This window comes from Lolium rigidum, chromosome 1 (assembly GCF_022539505.1).
Source record: "Lolium rigidum isolate FL_2022 chromosome 1, APGP_CSIRO_Lrig_0.1, whole genome shotgun sequence".
NCBI lineage: Eukaryota > Viridiplantae > Streptophyta > Magnoliopsida > Poales > Poaceae > Lolium > Lolium rigidum.
The window spans coordinates 254,525,183-254,537,513 of NC_061508.1; the positions used below are offsets into that span (position 1 = coordinate 254,525,183).

General features: G+C 42.4%; 1 long non-coding RNA gene across 1 annotated transcript; it reads right to left on the minus strand.

Annotated features, from left to right (window-relative positions):
- Positions 1-8,684: 8,684 nt before the first annotated feature.
- LOC124683525 lies at positions 8,685-9,085 on the minus strand. The gene is made up of 3 exons (XR_006996731.1): positions 8,997-9,085; positions 8,839-8,914; positions 8,685-8,759 (listed from the first exon to the last, which is right to left on the minus strand). It is a non-coding gene; the product is annotated as an uncharacterized LOC124683525 (long non-coding RNA).
- Between the last annotated feature and the right edge of the window lie 3,246 nt (positions 9,086-12,331).

The window sequence follows — 12,331 nt, forward strand, 5'->3', positions numbered from 1 at the left end:
AGAATGGGTACCGCATGCCATGGCTGACTTTTAATCCGAGACGGACACTAAAACTGCACTGTTTTGGATGTTAAAAGCTTGTACCCTGACGGGGGAAATGGTACTTTCAGAGGTTTTCGGAGATATCTTTCCACCGCTTGTTGCATTCCATCTCTAACTGAGCAAAAACAACAATGTTCAGAGAAAAATGTATTTTAAGAAAAATGGGGTTCTTTTTAAAGTTACACATTACCGAATGAAGATTCTTGCTACAAGAAGGGCGATCCTTGTTCTGCTAGTCGTTCCGAGCTTTCCAAACGTTCAAGCAAATGACGTATTGCCGTCTCACTTGAACACGTGAGAGTGCTATAAATTAGTCAACCGTTAGTCCAATAAAATTGCGACAGGGATGGGTCAAATAATCAGAGATACTAACATGTGATTTGACTTCAATGTACACGTGTGAGAATATTGGTATAAGTTAGTTACATATAAATCCAATAAAACAGTATGGTCAAAGAAGTAGTTGTGTTGTGTTATTCTGTCCAAGAACAAAGGATCACTAGTAACACTTCATACGGTTAAAAATGCCAGTCAAACACGATTTACCTAATTTTTATTATGCAAGGGTGGATGACAGGTTATGGCACCTAATCCTGTGCGAACTTTTAGTCCTTTGCAAACGAGTTTTCTTTCTTGAGCATCTGCGTTTTAGAGGATCACAAATGATCTTGGTTTTCTTCTCGTAGCCCTTCAACACATAGCTTTATCTCATCATGCAGATCCTCACAGTCGTAATGGGGAAGCTAGAATGGAAATGATTGGAATTAGAAACCTAAATACCGAACTAGAGCATATCCCTAATTAAGTCCGGAGCTGTACCTCAGTCCAATCGGCAGTGTCGTCGCTACCGACAGATTCTGTGGGTGCCATGACCATGGCGACGGCCAGCAGTACCAGCTCGCAGGGATTCGGCAACGGGGCCCCAAAGCATCTGACCCAAAGTAATGGCTAGAAACGAATGACAAGGCTGAAAGAAGGGGTCCACTATTTGAAGATTAGACGTGCACATCGCACACGGTTTTGTCGGAACAAAGTTGCTTGTGATGTCTAATTTCCTCGTATGCCAGGTGGCTAGGAACACACATTTTGTTCTTACTAACCGTGTGCGGTAAAAACTTTCACATACAATTTTTGTTTGTTGGGCCATCAGTGGAGGAAGATCGCAAACGGTGCTATGTTAATGAAACATAGACATCCACGGGATGCACATGGCATTCGTCATGGCTCGACTATGCCATGAAGATCTCCAGCGACTCTTCGTCCTCCAACGACGACTCGACACTAGGGTCGGACACCGGTGGCACGCCTTCATCGGGCATGAGGACGACACGAACGGCCCATGAACGGCCAGGCGGAGACGCGGAGAGCGGAGTCGCCAGCGCCCGCCTCCATCCTCGCTCTGAGTTACTTCCTGGCGGAGATGCATTATTCTTACTAAGGATAACGTTGCAAAACGCAACTGGCATGGTTGTACGAAATGTGTTTTCTGTCATGAAGAGGAGACAATAACACATCTTTTCTTCTAGTATCGGTTTGCTAGGTCTATATGGCCAATCATTCAGATAGGTTCTACCTTATACCATCCACGAAGCATTGCAAATATTTTTGGCAATTGGCTAAACGGGGTGGATTCTAGGTTTAAGGTTCTTATCAGAGTGAGAGCGATTGCTATAATATGATCGTCGTGGCTGTGTAGGAATGACAAAGTTTTTGATGATAAAGTTTCTTCTCTTATGCATGTCATCTATCAGTGTACGGCTTTGCTTCATTCATAGTTGTCACTCCAGTGCTTAGAGGACTGCGATCTATTTACGGATGTGTTTATACGGTTGGAAGAAATGGGGAGTTTGTTACCCAATATAGGTGTTTGCATAATCGCAGGATTTTGCCTCCTATGGCTTTTTCGGATGCCTAGTTGTTTTTCTATCCGCACTCTTGTAACGATTTCGTGTGTTTCGTACTGTTGGACGTTGTGTGCATTTTGGCAATGCAGATGCCGGGTGTATTACTTAAAACTTTTAACTAATAAAGTCGTCCTTTATCCAAAAAAGAAACTAATAAGATCACCTGGATGGCTTCTTTGGGTTTTTTATGGCTGCTTTTTAAGGGGCCAATAGCAAGGCCAGCGGCTTCTTCAAACCACGTGTATGAAGATATAGTACCTGCCAATAGCAAGCCAGGAAGAATGGGTACCGCATGCCATGACTGACTTCTAATCGGAGACGGACACCTAAACTGAACTGTTTTGAATGTTAAAAGCTTGGACTTTGACTTGCATTGTTCAGAGATTTACGGGCAGATCTTCCCACCGCTTGTTGCCTTCCATCTCTAACTGAACAGAAAAAACAATGTTCAGAGAAAAATGTCTTTTGAGAAAGATGGGTTTTTTTTTGAAGTTACAGATGACCGAATGAAGATTCTTGGTACAAGAGGGAAGGGTGATCATTGTTCTGCTGGCTGTAGCGCTTGCACCAGGTGAGAATATGAATCATCAGCTGCACGGCCCAGAAATTGCATTAGCCGATGATGAGGTTTTAGCGTTGAATAGGTCATTCGAAGCTTTCCAAACGTTCCAGCAAGGGGTGTGCTCCGGTGTCCCCCCCCTGGTGAACGACGTTCAGGTGGGATACCCGTTGGAGACGGTGGGGCCGTATTAGTCGCGTATAATTATACTCCACGTCATTTTCCACATAGATGATCGGATGCCACGTAGATATTGTACGTATCTTAGGTGAAGACGGTTTCCGCCGGCCCCACGTCATTAGAATTGGAGTTGGACCCGAAAATTACGTCGATCAGGTGGAGTTGATGCCGGCGATAGGCGGTGGTTACGGGGAAAAGATTCGAATCCTTGCGTGTGCGCCATTGCTGGTTCTCCTTAGGGTTTGAGAGGTTGTATCGGGAGTGAGACGGCAGGGGACGACGACGTTGGGAACGGCAAGGCGTAGCGGTTTCCTTCGTGTGCGCCATAGCTCGTCCTCGTTTGGGTTTGGAAGGTTCTGTCCATCGGGAGGGAGACGGCAGGGAGGACGACGTTGGGGTGGCAAGGCGTAGCGCACGGCGACGAGGAGTCTGGGCAAGGTCGGACGTGGAGGCTGGAGGCGGATCCGGCGACGAGGAGTCTGGGGCAAGGTCGGACGTGGAGCGGGAAGCGGATCCTGCGACGAGGAGGCTGTGCAAGGTCGGACGTGGAGGCGGGAGGTGGATCCGGCGACGAGGAGGCTGGGCAAGGATCGCACGCGGGTTGTTCCTGCTGCTAGAGGCGGCGTTAGGGTTTGGCGGATCATTGTTCGTTCGTGGTAGGTAATTGATTGTACAAAGTAATTGCATGTTCATGATTTGGTTGATGTTAGGGTTTGGGTTTGGAGCTCCTTTTTTGAGATGTACTTATTTTGGTTGTTACTTTGAACAGGCGATGGACGTTTCAGATTTGAGTGCAAGTTCAATGGAGTACGAAAGCGGAAATACAGATGAAGAGGAATTCAATATTTCGTCTGCCAACTATAATGCACCTCGTGAAGATGAACAAAGTTGGGGAGACGATGATGTCGACGAAAGTGTGAGTGAAATGGAAGTACTAGTTTTATTTAGTAGTTGCATGTAAGTTGTTAAATACTGATTGTGCTTATTTTTGCTAATAGATGGATGCAGATGGTGTTGATGTAGAAGATGATAATGTAGAGCAAGAAGAAGATGTTGACACTGATAATGTGAGTTTTGTAGTAATAATTGTGTGATTGCATAAAAATATGGAATGTGTGATAATGTGAATTGATGTTGACATGTTTTAAAATGAATTAGATTCGAGTGATGTTGTGGAGGAGGCAAGCGATGACGAGAGATTGGACTGTGGTTTTGTTGATGAGGTATGCATTTAAATATTATTAGGTGATATGTATGTTTAATTTATATTTAATAAGTCAACAATGCATTTTATATAGTCGTGACATGGCCGTTAATATTTCTTGTTTGGTCAGGTCTTAGTTGGCGATAATTCTTCTTACGACTATTACGGTGATTCAGACTTGGAGACTATAGAAGAACCCGTTAGAAGAAGACATGTAAGATTTATGAATTCATTCGTTGTATGACTCGCGGCCATGGCGTTAAAAAAATTGTTTTAAATGTTATCCAATTGTGCATGCAGGTGAAATCAGTTGGTAAGAAAAAGAATGGATCAGAGGATGAAGATGAGAGTGATACAGAAGATAAGAGGAAGTTTTACTGGGAAGTAATGGAGAAGACCTTTGTGTCTGAGGCAGCTGCTTATACTTTTTATAATGGATATGCTCGACAAGAGGGATTCAGTGTAAGAAAGTTCAAGTTCAAAGAGACTAAGGGTGCTAACAAAATAGTTCGCAGAAGGAGGTTTGTGTGTTCTCGGGAAGGAAAACGTAACAGCAAGTTTCGACTATGGACAACCGCACTCGTAGGTTGAGACCTTTGTCACGTTGCAATTGTAAAGCGGAGTTGGATGTGAAGCTTGATAGAGGTTCGGGGGTTTGGCGAGTTGCAAAATTTGTTTACAAGCACGAGTCATAAGTGTGCGAGAACCGAGCGAGAGCCCATTTTTATGGTCACATAGGAGGATAAAAGATTTCCGAAAGCGGAGATATTAGCATTGGCAGCAGCTGGGGTTAGGAAGCATGTGATCATGGATACCTTCCTCAGCAAGTATGGTCGGTACACCACTGTTGGGTTTACGAGGAAGGACTTGTACAACATGTGCTGCAGGGAGAAGAGAAAGTTACTTGCAGGTGGTGATGCTAGCTCAGCCATTGCCATGATGGAGAACCGGAGGAAGAAGTTTGCTGATTTTTTTTTTGAGTACGACGTTGATAGTAAAGGTCGTTTGAAAAGCTTGTTCGGTGTGATGCTCAGTCCCGGCAGGATTACAATGATTATGGAGACGTACTTGTGTTCGATAGTACATATAAGATGAACCGATATGGTATGCCATTTGTTCCGTTTGTTGGAATTAACAATCACCGGAGGACGACAGTTTTTGCGTGTGCCATCTTATCAGATGAGAAGGAAAGCACGTATGTATGGTTACTGAAGACTTTTTTGAAAGCTATGTTGCAGCGAAACCCAAGTCAATAATCACCGATGCCGATAGTGCGATGATTAGAGCTGTTCGAAGTGTGTTTCCGGAGCAGGTCGCACCGTATTTGTTCATGGCACATTGAAAAGAACATGGCTCGGCACCTAAGTTTCAAGTCGTTGAGTGAGTTTCGGGCTCTGTTGTATTACACGACCACACCGGATATATTCGAGGAAAGATGGCACGCTTTTATCCGAAATGGCAGACGGAGAAAACACGGACGTGGCTGAAAAGAATGTACAAGAAGAGGAGATTATGGGCAGCGGCGTACCTATCCGAGGGGTTACGGCTTGGTATGAAAAGCAATCAGCGAAGTGAAAGTCTTAACTCATGTCTTCACCTACACCTAGACTACGGTATGACACTAGTGGATTTGATTTTGCACTACGAGAATGCTATAGTGCGCATTAGAGAGACGGAGGCAAAAGATGACCGCATCGGTTCACGGACATCACTGTACCAGTAACCAATTTGAGGAGAATTGAGAGAGCTGCTGCAAAGGTATTCACTCCGGCAAACTTTTATATATTGCAGCAAGAGATATACAAAATAGAAGGCATTGAGGTTATAGATCGAGTATAAGGGAACAGAAGGTGAGATGCGGTTTGTTGTTGCTTGGAAAAAGAGAAAGCATGCAAAGTTTTATGTTGACTATAAACCGGCCAACTCGGATAAATTAGTAGAGTGCAGCTGTCGAAGGATGATCCGGAGGGGACTTCCTTGCAAGCATATTCTGCATGTACTTGATGTGCTGGATTTGGATGAAATACCGGGTTGTTTAGTTCTTCTGCGATTCTCTAAACAAGCTAGGGGTGGCTTGCCAGCGAGGCGCACGAGCGATCTACATGATTGGGGTTTTCCCGTAGCGGAGGAGCGACAAAGATTTACGGAGTTGAATGTGTTACAAGCTGAAGCATTGCAAGTTGCATACAAAGATCCACTTTGTTGTTCGAGCGGACCAAGGCATTTTATGCTGACATTATTTCAAACAAGATGGAGTATGATAATGTACCCAACCGTCCCACAAACTCGGTGAATACTAATGTAAATGAATTGGGTGACCACTGCTCAAGTTGCTGCTCGAGGTGCGCCTAAGAAACGAAAGCGTAGAGATGATGGACAAGGACCCGTGACAATGAATGGAAGGCCATTATCGTATGACGAGCGGGGTAGGGGGATTCGATGTACCAGATGCAAAAAGGCTGGACACACCAAACGTAGCTTGAAGTGTGACCTGAATCCTAGGTGAGAGTATAAATTTTTCCTGGCGATCAATTATTTATGAATCCTTTTAAACTTTAGTTATTTACTTTATCATCTGTTTTGTTAATTGCAGGCATGTTGCGCATATTATAGGAGGTCAGGATGATGAATGACTTATTTTGAAGGACGAACTTGGCACGACATTATGAAGCTTGAGTTGGCATGCCGATATGTTTTATGTAGTCATTGGCTATATGAAGCTGTAGTCATTGCTCATTATGTGTTGTATTACGTCACTATACCCTCGGGTTTAATTACGTCATAACAGTTTTCAACATCATGCGACGACGAGATTCGAACTTCACGTGATAACAGATTTGAACTTCATGTCATATCATATATGAACTTCCTGTGAAAACACATCTGTACTTCGTCTGCTAACATGTATGAACTTCATGTGATAACAATGAAGTATTCTGTGTGCTAACATATATGAAGTGCAAGCTAGCAACATGAATCAAGTCGTAAGTACCTGAGGCTGGCTAAATACAAATAAATTAACGACTCAGTTACATAGACAAACATGCATGATTTCGTGGAGATACATGACTATGGGGATCGTTCATTTGTGTTGCATGTGATGACGACTATCTATACCGCATGTGCTGAGGAAATTACAAAAACCCACCACAATTGCGGCTATGGTTTAAAAAAAGCAGCGCCGTTCATATTTTTGACAGAAAACCAACAGTTTGATCTAACAGCGTGACAGATACCCACCACTTCGCGAAATGAGCTTGGTTAAGCATCAAACTGACAGGTGGGGTCCATAGTCAAGCTGACGTGGCAACGGAGACAGGTCAAAACGACCCGGCCAGGCCCGTGCGTTGGGGTCATTCTGTTCTTTTCTCCCCTTCTCCCGTCCGCCGCCGTCGCACGTCCGCCGCCGCAGGAACGCCGCCCCTGCCATGCCGTCGTGGAACGACGATGAGAGCAGCAGCCAAGACAGTCTGCTCTCTGAGTTCGCACATGGGGCCGATCTGAGCCCAACGTCTCGGGTACGTGTTGAGCTAGGGTTAGGGTTTGGTAAAATTTGGGAATTAGTTGATTTACTCTGTTCTATTCGAATTGGTTGCATTTTATCTTGTGATTTAGGTCCCAGAGAGCATGTATGACCCGGATTACGCCGGTGTTCATGTTGGGCCGGAGCGCTGCCACCATCACTTGCCGTGCCACAAGTATGTGGCATTCGAGGGGACGAACACGGGCCGGAGGTTCTTGGGATGTGGATGCAAGGTACGAACATCTCTTCAATATCTTGTGCATTTAGAAATCCTTGTGCATTTAGAAAATGTTGTGACAGTTCTAGTGCATTTAGAAAATGTAGCAAAAGAAAACCTTGTGTCATATTTAGCACCATATTTTTGAGCCACATTGGTTTATGAAAACTTGTACTAAATTTTGGAATAAAAATACTTTTCAGGAAAATATTTGTGAGACGGTATTTTGGGTGGATCAGGAGTGGCCACAATCTCTGAAACATGCATTGCTCCAGTTGTGGCATTCATTTGAGGAGGAAAAGGAAACCGAGAATCTCTCGGTAATGTAGAGTATGCTACTGCCAATTACCAGCTAGTGCTTGAGAAGAGGGAGTTGGAAAAGAAAAACCTTGAACTGCATAAACAACTTGGTAACCTGAGTAGTGAGCAAGAAGCAATGGTTCCGAAATCTGCTGCTGAACTTGAGAAGGTTATGAAGGAGAAGGCGAGAGCTGCAGATTGCCACTCTAAAGGAGGAGAAGAAGAAGGCTGGAGTATTACGTTGCAGATCTCTTCAATATTAGAGATAGAAACCTGAAGAAGATGAAGGCCATACAAGAGATTTGTGCAAGTTGGGAGTGAAGCATGCCACTATGTTGATGTAATAAATTTAGTAGATGTTCTATGTCTGATATTTGTGTAACTGAACCAAGTACTATGTATGTTCTATCACTGTGTGGAGAGATGTACTGTGTGGACCAAGTACTAAGTGTTGTTCATATAAGTCTTTGTTGAAATTTTGGTAACATACATTTTTCTGTCACACTACTAGTTTAATATATAGATCAATCACACTAGTAGATCAATCACACTAGTAGCTTAATATATAGATGAATACTTAAAATCACAGAATCACAGTACTTGCCAACCGTATTTAAATGTCATACATATAGATTCACAGAAGCCGAGATTGACACAAGGCTGGGAAACCTTCTACGGGACTAAAACCCAACCTATGATCACTGCAGCTTTATCTACTTAGTAAATCTCTTGGAGATCCGGACAACCTTCGTTTTCACCGTCTCTAACAGATTTGAAGTTGCTAGAACTATCTGTGCGTTAATGAGGTTCCTTGATCCGTTTATCATCTCCTGCAAACAATAGGCATCGGTTATTCATTTTATGTACCACGGAACAAAGGTGTTTGGTCACCATGTAGAATATCAGTACCTGTGATATTTCTTTATTCCATTTATCTCCATCCCAATGTTCCATGCATTGAAGAACAAATAAGCCACATGAATTGCTGCACAATTAATTCGGTTCATTGAGTTAGTACATGCAATAGTAGCGTAATATGTATTTAGTTGTAGTTTGCATGTACTGACCCATCTTTTTGCTGCGGCATATCGTATGATTTTATATCCCAAGATATCACATCAGGGAAAAATCCAGATGTAGATTTGTTGTACTCTTGGATGTCGGCAGAAATTTGTTGTCTCTATACAAATATAGATAATTAGATGTTTACGTACGCATGCAATTTGAAGACAGTATGTAGTAGAAGAAACAGTACAGAGCCACGACGGTGTCTATGGTCACACTTAATGGAAATAATGAGTCAAGAACTTGGAATTCTTGCTTGGGTGTGTGCATGATCACGGTAGTCCGGTGATTGTTCGATATGTTAAGCTGGAAAATATGCCTGTGTGACAGGAAAAATTGTGAGTACATGCAATGTAAATTAGTATTACTACTAAATTTTGTCATATTGATGGAATACTTTACCTTCTCCCGCCTAAAATATTCGTCGATAACTCGTTGAATGGTTCCAGTTCTTACAGCTAGGAGATCATTGTTCTTATTATTATTTTTTGTTTTGTGGCCCTTGCGATGTGCTTCTAGCAGGAATGATGACCTCCACGCTGCACATAAGTACCGATCATCCCCAACACGACGAGACAAATCTCCAATGTAAGCATCGATGACCTGAAAAACAAAGGTTTCGTGTAGTTAACACACAAACATACATGTGCATAATTCATACATTAAAAGTATGTGCACAGTTGAAGCGTCAGCAATATACTTACATCATCTGTACACCATTTATGGTCTAGAACCACTTTAAGCCGTTGTGATGTCAACGTGACGCCAATATCATTTTTGTAGATAATTTTTTTCCCATTTACCTCACTCTTGCAACATAGTTGAACAAAAAGCTCTGCTGCTGCAATGTATTCCGCTGTTAAGGCAGTAGAGTCTTGCGGAATTTCAACATCATTGGTGGACGGAGTAGCTGTACACAAAAAATGCATTGTGTTTAGTATCACATTACTAATCAAATATTTAAGTACATATCTTCCGTTGCGTACCTATTGCGGGAGTTGGCTTTTTTCGAGGTTGTCGTTTCGTTCGATTCTCAATGATATAAGGATACTGCAATTTAAGAGGGAGCTTTCGCTTCCTCTTTCCATTTACATCTTCATTCTTGCCGGTTGCACTGTTCACGCTTTTTGATCCTTCTGAGGCAGCCTCTTTGTGTTCGTCTTCTTTGTTCATATTTTTGAGGGCAGGTTCAAAAATATTTGATGGCACCTCCGATGAAGAGGCCTCCTTAAAATCTTCAGCAACTTGCCATGGATTGTCTGGCGTGCCATCCCCTATGAAGTCACACTTGGTCCTTGCAGGTGTTATGTAATCCTCTTCTTTATTGTCCTCTTTCGACACCTACGGAAAGGAAACATACAAGCACGTGACGCAGGTGAAAGCATGTTAATCTGCATTATTCACAATAGTGGAAGCATGTTAATCTGCATTATTTGTTCTGAAACTAACCTTGTGAACATCTTCTTTAGGTAATGACACACTCCGGGTGTCACTTTTTTTGTCGTAAACAAATTCTTTCCGTTCAAGTACTCCGTTGAGGTAAGATCCGCAGCCTTCGTCATAACAGTACTGATCTGAAAGTGTTTCCGGGGATGGCTTGTACCTAACACCTGATTTGTTTAATAATTTGACAACATCCTGCAACAAGGAAACAAATTTTAGGATGTCAATAATAATTAAATACATGGTGAACTTTGTTGTTCATAATTATTTAGGCCTAATCACCTTCGCGCATCTCTCTGGTAGTTCTTCCATCATATCCCTCTTAAAATCCTGCATCATCCTCTTCATGGTGGTTTCCATCTTTATTTCCCACGACGGGCCGGGTTTTCTCGAGCTACTAGCCTTCCCAGTGCTCCTTCCATTGCCCTTTCCATTGCTCCTTCCAGTACCCGGTTTTTTAATTTCTGCACCCATGTTTTTTCCATCTGTTTTCTTCCCATACTGTCGCCTATATGCCTCTGTGATGTTATCTTCAATCTAAAATTAACAAATTTAATATGTCAGTATGATATTTGACAGTACATAGTTATATGCAAAACAACTATAATAAATGAAATGGCCGGTATATGTATGCTTACCTTAAGGATACCTTTGCCCCGGCCATTATCTTGATCATAGCTATCTCTCAAGGCTACGGCAGCTTCATCCGATTGATCATAAGTGGGCGTGAAGAGATGCGAGCATATAGTGCTATCTCATCAAGAGGTTGCACTTTCTCCCAATACAAGTACTACATGTAAAAAAAATATAAAGGATAGTTACTATATGTTGCAACATAATTAAAAAAAAACATTAAAGGACATGTACCTCTAAAATTGCAACATTGCCTTTTGGCCACTGCCTAACATATATTCCTCTCCGGCAAGGGCTGATCTGGTCCATGACATATGCAAGTGTGAATTGGTTCCAATTCAAGTTGTGTAACTTGTACATTGTTTCCACAAATGCATAGAACGGCTTGTAAACCGTAGCTGTCGAAGTAGGAGCTAGAACAAGCCCTATAAGAATTAAGACAGCTCTTCGAAGGAAGTCGTCATTTGTGGCTTTTGATGTAATGATTTCATCAATCATATCTTTCATGACTAAATTGCCAGTTTTTTTACTAAGAAATCTAGTAGGTATGTTTGTTTTCCATTCTTCTCCTTCCTCTTCCAAAATATCAGCAGACGACAAGCCTTCATCCTGTAATCCTAGCAAGCATTCCACATCCTCATTTGTTGCCGAGATTTCACCCACCCTAGGTTCAATGATGAACCTACCCTTTTCCTCGTCATAAACCTGCATCATGTATTTGACCAATAGTGGCCGTATCTTTCTGGATGGAATTTGCATCATGCATCGGCCAACAGCACAAGTGCGTAATTTGGCTCGTTGCTCGTCTGTCATTGCTGCTACGACTTTCTGCCATCTAATTATGTCACAGAAAATCTCCCCATCCGGGTCTTGCATCCTGCAGACCAATTGAACAACATCAAATTAATACGAGGTAGGAAATAAAATTGTACAACTGCATCACATGAAACTAATACACTATACCCTCGGGTTTAATTACGTCATAACAGATTTCAACATCATGCGACAGCAGATTCGAACTTCACGTGATAACAGATTTGAACTTCATGTCATATCATATATGAACTTCCTGTGAAAACACATCTGTACTTCGTCTGCTAACATGTATGAACTTCATGTGATAACAATGAAGTATTCCGTCTGCTAACATATATGAAATGCAAGCTAGCAATATGAATCAAGTCGTAAGTACGTGAGGCTGGCTAAATACAAATAAATTAACGACTCAGTTACATAGACAAACATGCACGATTTCGTGGAG